The 10,351-nt window shown below is 34.5% G+C and overlaps 1 non-coding gene across 1 annotated transcript; it reads right to left on the bottom strand.

Moving 5' to 3' along the window:
• Window positions 1–5,822: 5,822 nt before the first annotated feature.
• LOC121216645 (small nucleolar RNA R71) lies at window positions 5,823–5,929 on the bottom strand. Its single transcript, XR_005912826.1, has one exon. It is a non-coding gene; the product is annotated as a small nucleolar RNA R71 (small nucleolar RNA).
• Between the last annotated feature and the right edge of the window lie 4,422 nt (window positions 5,930–10,351).

The raw sequence follows: 10,351 nt of genomic DNA, 5'->3' as shown, positions 1-10,351 counted from the left end.
TATATCCGACCATTGGCTTCCCTCGATCATTTCAACTGTCAAAATATAGGGGAAGAGACTTCTTTAAAATGGGGTCTTTTGAAGCCCTAAAACTCACACACTTAACAATTCTGAAACTAGAATCAATCGAAGCTTTTTCTCAAGGTAAATTTTAGTAACTCTTTGTCTTAGGCTTTAATTTTTCTGTCTTTTGCCTTTCCTTTCTTCATAAAAAAATATGTCGAGAATGAGAGGTGCTTGTGATCGATTACCTTCCCATTGCCCACTATAGGAACATGCTTTGAGGGTACTCGTCGAAGCTAACTTTGTCGCCTGTGTAACACCTCAAATAGGGACTAAGAGTTTTAGGGGTACTTTAAGGATTTTAGCCTTAGAGTGTTCGAAATTTTGCAACATAATTTATCAGTAATGTTTTTAACTATGGTTTGTAGAAAATTAAATCAATTTATGAAAATGAGTTTTAAATACCCTTAATTTTGAAAAAAGTACTAATTTGTAAAAGAGTCAAAACTTAGAGTTTTTAAGAGGTAATTAGACCAAATTTGAAACACCCCAAACTCGACCTGATCGTTATAACCGAATCTGACAGTGTCACATGTTACAGTGTTTAAAAACCATAAATTTGCTTAAAACATTTTCCGTTTAGAATTTTTTTATCACTTATTAATTCTAATATCATGTTAATTAATCATTCGAAAGCTTTCAAAACGTTTATTCTACGAGGAAGCTTTTAAAACAATTTGCATATTCGTGAGTATTTTGTAAAGACGTTTGGTTCTTTTAAAAACTTGAGTTTTCCTAAAACTAGTAGTTATAACCCATAACTAATAAAAATCCCAAATTTAAGAAAAATCCATAGAGGCCATATTTACAATAAAATTCTCGAATGAAATTTAAAATCACCATTTAAGTACGAAACAGAGTCAAATAAGGTTGTGTGGCCATCGTTGAGTCCTCCGCCGCACCGATCCGCCCAAGCCTAGGGATTAACTGTACAGATAAATGAGAAGGGTGAGTTTAAGAAAACTTAGTATGTAATCCCCATATAGAGCAAGCAGACAAAATGCAGTCAAAGTTTGGGCATAAGCCCTTGTAGTACCAGATTTAGTTTCAGTTAGGGCCTTAGCCTAATTTAGTACAGAAGTAGTCATGCATTAGGGCCTTGCCCATTACAGTATCATTAATCAATACAATAACAGATATATAGTCACAAAATCTTACCCAACCAGCCTCTACACACCATCTCCGTCCAACCATAAACTCCTTGTGGGAATATAATCAACCCACCCATCCCTACACTCCAAAAAGTACTGAATGTGGCACTAAACAGTGGTTTACAGCTGAGTTGCCAGTAAATTGGGCTTGAGGCCTTTCAGTACACTTCCTTCGAACAATGCCAACCCCAACCCAATGCAATGCAATATATAGTAATGACATGCTATATCATAGCAACAATGCATACAATATCAATTCATTAAATATCATCATGCTCGATAACATCTAAATATATATATCAGTTATACAGTCATTTTAGTCAATTAAGAGTCTAGGTAAGCTTACTGACCCTACAGTACGTTCACAGTCGTCTCGGGCGACCCGTGAAACATTAGCAACAAAATAGTGGAGATGGGATCACACGCCCATGTTGTTGGCTCGTGTGGACCCACACGCCCGTGTGGTCCACACGACCCAGAATGGCCTTGGCCGTGTGGATCACACGGCCTAACCCAAAAATCTCACATGCCTGTGTAGCCTACATGGCCCAATTTGGTTTGGCTTGTGTATCACACATGGCTTGTCGTGTCGATCACACGCTCGTGTTCTGTCACACGGCCTACCACACGGCGGCCACATGCCCATGTGGTGTCAACAACCCTATCTTTTGGCTATTCGCTGATTACCATTTTCAATGTTGTGGTTACACATGCCTGGTTTCGATTCACAGCCAACGCAATCCTGAGACACCAGTACCTAATTTCTGATTAAAACACTAAATTAGACCTAAAAACAAGTAATCATACTACTTCCTCCATTTCGAAAGTCCTTACCTTAGACGATTCGATGCATTCCAACACTTATCACATCGAAAGACTGGGTTCTTAAAGAGATTCACCACTACCAACAAAAACACTAACAATCAATCCCACAATTGAGTGATTACTATCGAATTAATCAGCCGGAGTAGACAGTTCGAATAACAAAATCAAACCACAATGGCACTTACAAAATCCATGATAACATATTGAAAACAAAGAACGATCCATAACGAACTCACAACAAGGTTTAACCCAAAAGCGACTAACTCTCACCTTCGATCAATGAACAGAATTCCCACATGATAAAGAACTCCGATTGGTGACCACAGATGCTTGAAAAGCTCCCCCTAACGTCATATACGAAACACATCAAAAGGGAAGTTATCAAAATGAAACAAATTACCCACTAAGACTTACCGAAACCTTGACAATCTAAATTGGAAGACTTGATTTCGGCAGAACTTAATGCGATGAACGAAGAAGAAAAAGAACAACGACAGAAAGGGAGAAATTCTTAGTGCAACTCCGGAAAACAAAAAGAGAAAAGGTAAACCAATGGCCAAAATCGACAAGAATGGAGCAGAAAAAGAAACTTTGGCAGAGGTTCAACAGAGTTGGGGGAGAAGAAACGACAGAATGATGGAAGAACTTTGGGAATTTGAAAATAACAAAATAACAAAAAAAAATAAAATAAAAAAATTCAGCCCCATTATCCCTCAAATTTCTCCTAAAATCGTCCAACCACTCCCACTATCCAAATCCTTAAATTTTCTCTCCACACTTTCCATTATACCTGTACCACTTTGGCATTTCAGTTAAATTCAAACACTTCACGGCACCACTAGCAAAAATAAATCCCTTGTTTGCACAAGGACTCGAACTCTAGACTTCTAGCTTATTTACACTCCACTAAGCCACCAAACCAACAGGCTCATTTTGACATATTTTACCAACATTTAATTATAAGCCTGCTAACTAGTGATAGGGCTTTGTTCAGAAAAATGCAAAAAAATTTCCAAGACAAGGCTTGAACTTAAGACCACTCACACACACCCAGAGCACTTAACCACTAAAGAAGATACATAGTTCTATCATAAATACACGAAAACAAATATACAAACTTTGGGGCGTTACAAAATTTTAAAATCCAACCTAAAAGCCCCCATTTATAGTTTTATTTTCATGTTAATCTTATTCTCCTCTCATACTTGTGCCGTCCATAGTTCTCCCAACTCTCCCATTCGATTTTGATTTCCAAATCCTAGTTCATTTCGATTTCTATAATCTTTTAATCCATAAACCTCCATTAAATACCAAGAAAAACCGCCAAAATCACCATTGATTTTTCCATTGTCAAGCTTATGAGTTTTTCAAGTTTTCGATCAAACGCTTGGTTTTTCATTGTCTAAGGTAACGGTTCAACTCTTAAATAGTTTTAAATTTTATTTATTCTTTAAACTAAGTTTTTAGCCATTAAATCACATATTTTAAATAAAAGCCAAAAATTGGGTCATTAATGGTGGATTTCGGGGTTTTGGGTAAAAATATGGTTTCAAAGTATTTTTCAATTAGTTTTCACATGATTAATAGGTTTCTAAACTTTGAATTTTTGTTAAAAATTTCTTTAGGTTTTAATGAGTTTTTAGAAAATAGCCATAAAACATGTCAAAAAGTCGATACTATGAATTGAGTATTATATTGTAGATTAAGAGGTTTCTAAACTTACGTTGAATTTTCGTTAAAAATTTATTAAGGTTTCAATGAATTTTCAAAAAATAGCTATAAAACATGTCAAAAATTTGATACTATGAATTGAGTATTATATTGTAGATTAAAGGTTGGGAATTAGTCGTAGGTGAATTATAAAATGAATAGAATTGGTTTTAAGCGAAAAGAATGGGTATAGACCGAGATATTTGAGTTTTAAGTTGTCTATGTTAAAGGTTTTTGTTACATGAGAACATAACTTAGGCTTATGTTTCTTATTTCTTGTAGTGAGTCCTTAGCTAATTTTTGAATGCATTATTTTGTGAATTATTGCGTTGAAGCTTAGGATTTGTTAGGAACTTCTACGAGTAGAGATAAAGGCAATGAAAATCTAGTTTGAGCCTTCAGCTTTTCGATGAAAGCATAATTGGTGAGTGTTTGGAATAATTTCTTCTAGACATGAATCAATGCGTTATTTGGGAATTTAGTTGTAGCCTAAACCCCTACTCCAAATTCTAAGTGTAAGTTTTCTCATACCTATGTTATCTTGTGAACTATGTGAATTGAGATGAGATGCTATAACACATGATATGTGGTTATGATAACCATTGTGAAAGTGCAAATGTGCACATATTATGTATATGTTAAATTTTAGTGACAGTGTTTTGCTAAAAATGTAAATATGCAGTGATAGCGCATGGATAATCAGTAAGTGATATGTGTTTGATTTTAGATATTTTGGCCTTGTGATCTTGAAACCGTTGGATATAGTTGGCATGCCATAGGATTGTGAGTACTAACCTATATGTATAGTTATTTTGGGCATTGAGGCCCTAGGACATGTTGGACGGATAAGGGAATGTGAGCTAAGCTTCATTCAACAGGACATGTGAGGGGAAATAAGGAGAGTGTTAGTTTTATGCTACACTTTTGGGATATATTTAACTCTAAAAGTCCATGTGGTGTGTTGGAACTCCGTGTATTTGATAAGTGATGATAGAGCTCACTTTTATGTTTCATAGCTCAAGTGCAAAATTATATTAAATTATGAGTATGTGTGTATTTTGATGTGTTTATATGACATATGAAAATTATGCAATTTATCTATTAACTTGTTTGTTACATATTATTCTTGTAGTTATTCTCATAATTGCCATTGCATTTTTACTCTTGCATTGCCATGGCATTTTCAATTATTCATTAGTTACACATTTTGTTCACATTAATATTCATTTTGTTTACCACTAAATTCTTAATATTATTTTGCTATAACATTAATCTAACTTTATTATAATAACTTACCATTTGTATACCTAATTCGATCCCTGTGGGGAAAATCTCACTTATCACTTTATTACTTGATTCAACATGTATACTTGCATAATTCGCATATCATTTCACATACGACAAGTTTTTGGCACTGTTGTCGGGGATTGACAATTTGGTGTAATTTGGTTTGGTTATTTTACTTAATTCCATTAGTTTATTTAACTTAGTTATACTGAATTTCTATAGGTTTGCCATCAGTACATGAGAAGAGGAACTCCTACTAATAAAGAGTATCTTTTTGACATAGAGATCGAGAGAACTTTATGAAGAAGGTAGAAATAACTGCAAAAAATGGCTAGGAACGGGACTGATCCTTGTCTCAATGATAATCCAAATGGTCAGGATGCTAATCCTCCTGTTCGTAGGGTAATAGATGATTGTGACAAACCAATTCGAGAGCATGTTGTTCCAATTTTGGATGATCTGAATCCAGGGATAGTTAGACGAAAAATACAATTTTATCAGTTTAAGCTAAAACCAGTAATGTTTCAGATGTTACAAATAGTAGGACAATTTGGAGGACTACCCACTGGAGATCAAAGACTACATTTAAGACTTTTTCTTGAGGTTTGTGACTCGTTTAGACAATAGGGTGTTCCTGAAGACGCTCTGCGACTTAAATTGTTTCCATATTCCTTAAGATATCATGCGAGAGCATGGCTGACTGCTCTACAGTCGGGAACAGTGGCATCATGGAATGATCTTTGCCAGAGATTTTTGCTATAGTGTAATCCACCAAATATGAATGCCAAGCTTAGAAATGACATCACATCTTTTCGAAAATTAGAGGATGAAACACTGTATAAAGCTTGGGAATGATTTAAAGAGCTAATTCAGAAATGCCCGATGTATGGATTTCAGTATTGGACTCTGATGGATAATGGGTTGAATGCACACGAGGATGGTAGTTGATGCTTTTGCCAATTGTACTTTGTTGGATATATCTTAAAATGAAGCATATGAGATTTTGGAAAAGATTGCTAACAATGATTATCAGTATCCGACCACAAGAGTTTGGACGGGTGAGAAAACTGTTGGTACCATGGAACTTGATGAATCACTTCATTCACTGACTAGGTATGATCTTTAACTATTATGATCGAAATAATGAAGAGACCAACTACAGTTCAAGAATCGTGTGTTTATTGCGGTGAAGACCATTTGTTTGATGAATGCTCATCAAATCAAACATCTATGTGCTACATGGGTAATTTCAATTGGAATAATAATCCCTATTCCAACACCTATAATCCATGGGGGAAGCAACATCAAAACTTTGGTTGGAATAATCACGGTACGAGAAATTTTAACAATACTGCAAGACAAAATGCCAACAGTGCACCCCCTGGTTATAATCATCCTATGTCGAGGAAAAATGTACAACAAGGTCAGGCCTCAGCATCATCATCATCATCTATGAAAGCTTTGTTAAAAGAATATATGGTCAAGAATGATGCTGTAATTTAGAGTCAAGCTGCTTCCCTTTAAGCTCTTGAGAATCAAGTGGGGTAGATAGCAAATGCTTTGAATTCGAGGCTACAAGAAGCGTTGCCAAGTGATACTGGGATATTTACATAGTTTTTACAAGCTTCCCTCTAGCTCTTAAGAATCAAGTGGGGCAGATAACAAATGCTTTGAATTAAGGCTACAAGGAGCTTTGCCAAGTGATATTGAGAATTCGAGATCATAAGGGAAAGAGTAGTACAAGGCCATCACTCTCAGAAGTGGAACTCAGTTGAATGACATTGTTCAAGATGCCACAGTAGAAGAGGATAACTTGAATAAAAACTATGTAAATATCCCAGTGCCAATTAAAAAGCACATTGTACCTGAAAAGGGTAAACAACAGAATGTTGCAGCAAAATCAGATCGTGATGCCACGAATGACATAGCAAAACAATATCAACAACCTGATGGAAGACCACCTCATCTTTTCTTCAGGGATTTCATAATTTTAAACAAGATGTTCAAATCAAAAGATTTGTGGAGGTCTTGAAGCAACTTTATATCAGCATATCGCTAGTAGAAGCTTTGGAGCAAATGCCCAACTATGTGAAATTTATAAAGGATAAACTGTCAAAAAAGCATCAATTAAAAGAATTTGATATGCTCTCATTGAAGGGTGTACATCAATGTTGATGAAAAAACTACCTCTAAAGTTGAAAGACCTAGGGAGTTGTACATCAATGATGAGTTATTTTTATTATGAAGAGTACAATCTTTTCTTATGATGTTGATGAAAAAACATGCCTATGAAGAGTACAATCTTTTCTTATGATGTTCGATGATGAGTTCACATTTTCTGATATACTTAGAACATGTGACAGTGGATTGGGTGAATTTAGCTTAGGTTAAGATGCTTGCAAATTGAATCCTAAAAATAGAATGTCTTATACTCACTCTATTTGTTTTTTAGGATATAGTAAGTATCTTTTAATGAACTTAGGGATTTTTAAAGCCAAACATTAGTTATATTGCCACAACATTATTTAAGTAAAGGACAGTAGACATTCTAATGTTTAAAATTTCAAACTAGGTCAGCATCACTTTGTTTTCTCCATCGTGCTATTGATTAGAAAGGTGAGTCTAAGAAAGAGTGTGTCTTATGGAAAAAAAATGAGGGGCACTCCGTTGTAGCAAAAATGACTGGGTAGCTCAAGAGGTAGTTGTATGTTCCATCCATCTTTTTAGTCAAAAGTTTGAGCTTCATGGGTGACTTTTGGTTTAAATTGTGACATGATTGAGTACCCGAAAATTCAGTGTATGCTCCATTATGATTGTCAAGTCAAAGAATTTTATGACGTGCTAAATCTCCAAATAATAATACCATAACAAAGCATAAAAATTATTAATATATTCTGAATGGGCTTAAAGCAAGTAACTTATGTTTAGGTAACAAATGAACTAAGTAAATTAGAAGATGATTGCTATAGGCCAAAAGAAAGAATACATGAGTACTTAGGAGATTCTGTGTTTAGGGAGAAATTCTTGCAGTACCTTATTGAGCAAACTTTTGAAACTCAAACCACTTTTTAGAGATAGAAGATTGCTGAGAACTGAAGTATACATTGTTCTTTGAATGGACTGGCAATATTAGATGGTTTTGTGCATAGGCAAGAATTGTTGCATTCATGCATTCATGCATATTTTGCTTGAGGACAAGCAATAACTCAGGTTTAGGGTGGGATAACTCTTGAAAAGAGTTATATTTCATGCTTTTAGACCTAGCTAATTGCTTGCACTTGAGTAAATTTCATTGCATTTTAGGAAATTTCATTCATAATTTTCATTACATTACATTAAGAAGATTGGACTGTGCTTAAATGTTATTATATGTTACTTTTAATTGCGTGTGGAAGGGTTGTGTTTGGTGGTTTCGTATGTGTAGGATGCGGAGAAAGAAATAAATGAATAAAGGTTTATCATGGTAAAATGTTGGACAATTTGCCAACATGAATGTCATGACAATTTTAGGAAGACCGAAGGCAGCATTCAGTTCATATCAGTTTCAGCTCAACTCTACTTGTACTAGAGAAAGTAGCCTGAAAAAGAGAAAAAAGAATATGAGATCATGGGCTGATGACCACAAAGAAAATCTAAAAAAAAGGAGAGGATAATCTTAGATTGTTAGACTTATCCTGGGAAAAAAACTTATAAAAAGCCAAAGGAGGAAACCCTAAAAGGGCGAACAAAAAGGGAGAAAAACATAATAAAAAGGAGGATATCCCTAGGCGAAACTAAAGGGTAGCAGTTGAGTAGAGATAGAAAGAAGAATAGAAAGGCAGTCCCTTTCAGACACCACAAGATACTATGCCGCTGGAATGTGAACTGGACACACGAAAGTTGTCTTCCTATCATTCTTTTGTCATCTCTTAACTATTTATCCGTGAATTGATTTGATGAAAACGATGTTGAATGATATTTTGGTTTTGAATTTTATTTGCCAACCCATGAGCTAAATCTCATAGGGTTGGGATTACATGATGAAACATTTATTTTCTTTAATGGTTGAAGCATAAGATCTAAATTACTTTACTGTTTCATTCAATTGTTTTTATTTTCCAATTGTATGTGTGTAATCCCTAGATATAGATGACTGTGTAATATACCCTTAAATTAATCTAATTCTGAAAAGGTTGGATTAGTTGGATCAAAATTGAATGATATGAGCAAGTACTCGACAGATACTTGTAGCAGACTTTAGACATTGAGTAGCATTCATACAGAAGGAAGTAGTGCAGGGTACCTATTAAAGGCCTGTAGACACGGGCAAGGTAACTTGAGGTTTTTGCTTTCGAAAGAAACAGACCACTTTAGAACTCTTCTAAGCAATAGATTCTTAGTAATTCCAACCTTCCCTATCAACATTGTATATGCCTTATCCCTTGTCATAGTATCTTTGCCATCACATCCTTAGCTATTTACTTGTTCGTTACATATTATTCACGTAGTTATTCTCGTAATTGCCTTGTATTTTTACTCTTGCATTGCCATAACATTTTAAATTTTTCATCAGTTACACATTTTGTTCACATTAATATTCCTTTTTGTTTACTACTACATTCTAACCATTATTTTGCTATAACATTAATCTAACTTTATTATAATAACTTGATTATTTGTACACCTAATTCAATCCCTATGGAGACGATCTTACTTATCACTTTATTACTTAATCCGATATGTATAGTTGCACAATTCGCATATCATTTCACATGCGACATAAATGTTTAAATGTTATGTGATTATATGAGTATTGTGATATACACTTAAATGTTATGTAATTATATATGTAATGTGATACATGCTTAAAAGTGAATATGATTACCATGTAAATGAACTAGTAGATAATGCATGAGTAAGAATAATATAACACTAAATTTGGAACTGTTGAGGTTGTGCTATATGGTTGTTCGTTAATGCTTGATGAATTGTTTGCATGGTAGTTGTTCTAGGCATTCACTGAGCTTCTTAAGCTCACCCACTACTTTCTTAAACCATTGGAGATTAGTAGTGTACCGGTGTGAGCGGTGTGGTTCCAAGGGGTGATCCAAGCAAGTCCATTCTCGTTATTTCGTAGGTGTTATTTTTTTTGTTACATTTTAGGAATAAGGATATGTGGTAGAATTTTTGCTAGTAATTTCCATGATATTTTGGATGTTTTCATAGCTGATTGGTTCTTAGGGTTTAAAGATTTGAATCGTGATATGTTGATTATTTTTCAAACTTATTCTTGATGTTTGAAACTATTATTATAGTCGTTTTAATGCTTATTTGAT

This window comes from Gossypium hirsutum, chromosome D04, assembly GCF_007990345.1.
Source record: "Gossypium hirsutum isolate 1008001.06 chromosome D04, Gossypium_hirsutum_v2.1, whole genome shotgun sequence".
In the NCBI taxonomy this organism is placed as follows: Eukaryota; Viridiplantae; Streptophyta; class Magnoliopsida; order Malvales; family Malvaceae; genus Gossypium; species Gossypium hirsutum.
The sequence above is the reverse complement of the archived record's forward strand: the minus strand, read 5'-3'. Positions and strand labels throughout refer to the sequence as shown.